Here is a 3613-nt window from a genome sequence, read left to right as displayed (position 1 = left end):
GGTAAGGGCATGGTTGCCAGGTACATAAGATTCACGAGAAGCCTTCATGGCAGGATAAACTAATCGTTGCGACGATGGTGGATGAAGTTCATTGGAGATGGACAGGGTTACTAGATTTAAGGTTTTGGTAAGCTTGCTGGGGGGAAAACAAGTCAAGTAGGTTAAATTGGCGGTCTGCAAAGCATTTGATACAGTGAATAAGAATATGCAAACATATGGTACTTGTTTGTTTTATTACGCTCGTATTGATGATTTGCTGTGGAGAATAGCTAAGCGGAAAGCTAATTTTGGATTAATCTATCTTGTGGAAGTTTTCCCTAAGAGACAAGTTACTAGAGGTTCTTGGACGAACAAGAGGGTTGACATTCAGGTGGCTTCGAGTTGATGTCGGCATACTTGAGTGTTTGTTTGGCAGAGCTGAAGAAGCAGCTAGAGGATTTGTTGAGTATGGGGATTCATCCGTCCCAGTGTATCATTGTGGGGAGTTTCCGGTTGTGCATTGATTATTGGGGTTTGAACCGGGTCACTGTGAAGAACAAGTACCCTCTTCCTAGGATCGATGAGTTGTTGGATCAGTTGAGGGGTGCTACTTGGTTCACTAAGGTAGATCTGGCGTCGGGTTATCATCAAATACCGATAGATGAGGCAGATGTGAGAAAGACGGCTTTCAGGATGAGGTATGGGCATTATGAGTTCGTGGAGATGCCTTTTTGGGTTAACTAACGTACCAACAACGTTTATGAGATTGATGAACAGTGTGTTTCAGGAGTTTCTGGACGTGTCTGTCATCATTTTCATCGATGATATCCTGGTATTTTCTAAGAGTCCTAAGGAGTATGCAGTGAATTTGAGGGCAGTTCTGGAGAAGCTGCGGGAGTAGAAGTTGTTTGCTAAGTTGAGCAAGTGTAGTTTTTGGCAGCGTGAGATGGGTTCTCTGGGTCATATTGTTTCTGCAGAGTGAGTTTCTGTAGATCTGGAGAAGATTCAGGCTATCAGGGATTGGCCTAGACTACATAATGTCACTGAGATCAGGAGTTTCCTTGGTTTGACAGGTTACTATAGGACCAGGAGATGAAGTCTCTGGTAGGAGAGATCAGTGCATTGAGCTTGTGTGCGGTTTCTCGAGAACCATTGGGTTAGGAGGCGGCTTATGGAGCGGATCTTCTGAGCAGGGTGTGGTTGGCTCAGGAGAAGGATTTGGGGCTGGTGAATGTCTCTAAGGATATTAATTCAGAGTATCAGGTCTCAGCTAATGGTACTATCTTGGTGCGCGGTCGGATTTGCGTGCCAAAGGATGAGGATTTGAGATAGGAGATCTTGAGGGAAGCTCATGCGAGCATGTTTTCTATTCATCCAGGAGCGACTAAGATATATCGTGATCTCAAGAGGTACTATCATTAGGTCGGGATGAAGAAGGTTGTAGCTAGTTGGGTCGCGAGGTGCGACGTGTTTCAGCTGGTGAAGGCTGAGCATCAGGTTCCAAGCGGATTACTAAAAAGTCTATCCATTCCAGAGTGGAAGTGGGATATGATCACAATGGATTTTGTAGTAGGATTGTCAGTGTCACGGACCTTTGATGCTCTCTGGGTCATTGTGGACCGGTTTACTAAGTCAGCACATTTTCTGGCCATTAAGAAGACTGATAGAGCAGTGGTCTTGGCTAAGAAGTATGTGAGGGAGATAGTCAGATTGCATGGAGTGCCGACAAGCATTGTGTCTGATAGGGATGCTAAGTTCACTTTGGTGTTCTGGAAGGCATTTCAGGCAGAGATGGGCACTTAGGTGCATATGAGTACAGCTTATCATCCCCAGACAGAGGACGATCCAGACGCTGGATGATTTGCTGAGGATGTGTGTGTTGGATTGGGTGGCCATTGGGCGGATCACCTGAACCATGTAGAGTTTGCTTACAACAACAGTTATCAGGCGAGTATTAAGATGGCTCCTTATGAGGCTTTGTATGGGAGACCATGTCGTACACCGTTATGCTGGACTCAGGTGGGGAAGAGGAGCATGTTTGGTGCTAGTTTTGTTCAGGAGACCTCAGAGAAGATTCGGGTTCTCAAGCTGAACATGAAGGAGGCTCAGGATAGGCAGAGGAGTTATGCTGATAGGAGGAGGAGAGATCTTGAGTTTCAGGTAGGAGACAGAGTGTACCTCAAGATGGCCATGTTGCGGGGTCCGAACAGGTCATTGTCAGAGACTAAGTTGAGTCCGAGGTATATGGGTCCATTCAGAGTGATTGAGCGGGTTGGACCAGTGGCATATAGATTGGAGTTACCTGAGGTGATGCGTGCATTCCATAAGGTTTTCCATGTGTCTATGTTGCGGAAGTGTCTCCGTGAGGGTGAGCAGGTGTTGGCTAAGATTCCTGAGGATCTTCAGCCTAACATGACATTGGAGGCGAGACCAGTGAGGGTTCTCGAGAGGAGGATCAAGGAACTTCGGAAGAAGAAGATTCCTTTGATGAGAGTCCTGTGGGACTGTGATGGTGTTGAGGAGCCTGAGGTAAAGATAAAGGCAAGGTTCAAGAAGTGGTATGAGAAGCAAGCCGCGACTTGAGCTTGCTTAGCCTGGTCCCATCTGTAATCCATGGCTGGAGCGGGAATGGAGTATTCCAGCCCATCTCTCTTGCTACTCGGTAGGCCTGGGCATTCGGTTCAATCGGTTTATTCGGTTCAGTTTATTCGGTTTTTTAATTTTTCGGTTATCTAAAATTTCTGCCGAATTGAACCAAATAATCTTTCAGTTCGGTTCGTTCGGTACTCGGTTTATTCGGTTCGGTTTTAGCATTTATTATATCTTCCGAAATTAACCGATTTGTTTCCTAATTCGGTTAATTCGAACCGAATAAGACCAAAAAAAAAATTAATGGGCTCAAATTTATTTACAGACCTAAAAAAAATTTATAACAAGTCCAACTAAAATTACAACCCAAACCCATCTACATTTAGGGTTTTCGACAAAGTGGTGAGGCGACGGCGTACGACGTTCGATCTCTCCATCCGGTGAAGCTTGATATCCGTTAACCATATATATATCTGTCCCGACGAGTTCTGTCACCTTCGATCCATAACATAAAACTGAAACTGAACCTGAAAAAAATAAGAAAAGCAAAATAAATAAAAATGAAAATCCATAACATAAATCACTAAAGAGAAGCTGAGAAAGATTTTTGGAAATTAAGAAAATGAAAAGACTTGACAAACCTGAAGCTTCAGAATCTCTCAACAAGGAACACTTCATGAGCAACGGGTGAAGAAGTGATAGAGATGGTGTCGGCAAAAGGAAGACTACGGTGGTGGGAGACTGGAAAATCGATTATAAACTAGGGTTTTTTTAATATATAGTTGTGGCATATGATACAGTGGGCTCGATTTTTAGCTTATTTTATAAGTTATTGGGCTTGGTTGTGAAACAATAAAAATCGAGTTTAAGCCCATAAACACACAATTAATAAAACGACACCAAGTCTATATTTGTCACAGTAAAACGACAACAACTCTATAATTCACATTCATCGTCTTCTTTATAGCTTTTCATTTGTTATCCATGGTCGATTTGCAGGGTTCGAGTCAGATTCGCGGTGGATGGGAGTGGAATCCGAAGGGTT

At 43.8% G+C, this 3613-nt stretch overlaps 1 long non-coding RNA gene across 1 annotated transcript; it reads right to left on the bottom strand.

Moving 5' to 3' along the window:
• On the bottom strand, positions 2852-3361 carry LOC104758162. Its single transcript, XR_762638.2, has 2 exons — positions 3210-3361; positions 2852-3089 (listed from the first exon to the last, which is right to left on the bottom strand). It is a non-coding gene; the product is annotated as an uncharacterized LOC104758162 (long non-coding RNA).

This window comes from Camelina sativa, chromosome 17 (assembly GCF_000633955.1).
Source record: "Camelina sativa cultivar DH55 chromosome 17, Cs, whole genome shotgun sequence".
NCBI lineage: Eukaryota > Viridiplantae > Streptophyta > Magnoliopsida > Brassicales > Brassicaceae > Camelina > Camelina sativa.
Note: the sequence above shows the minus strand (reverse complement) of the source record. Positions and strands in the feature narration are given on the sequence as shown.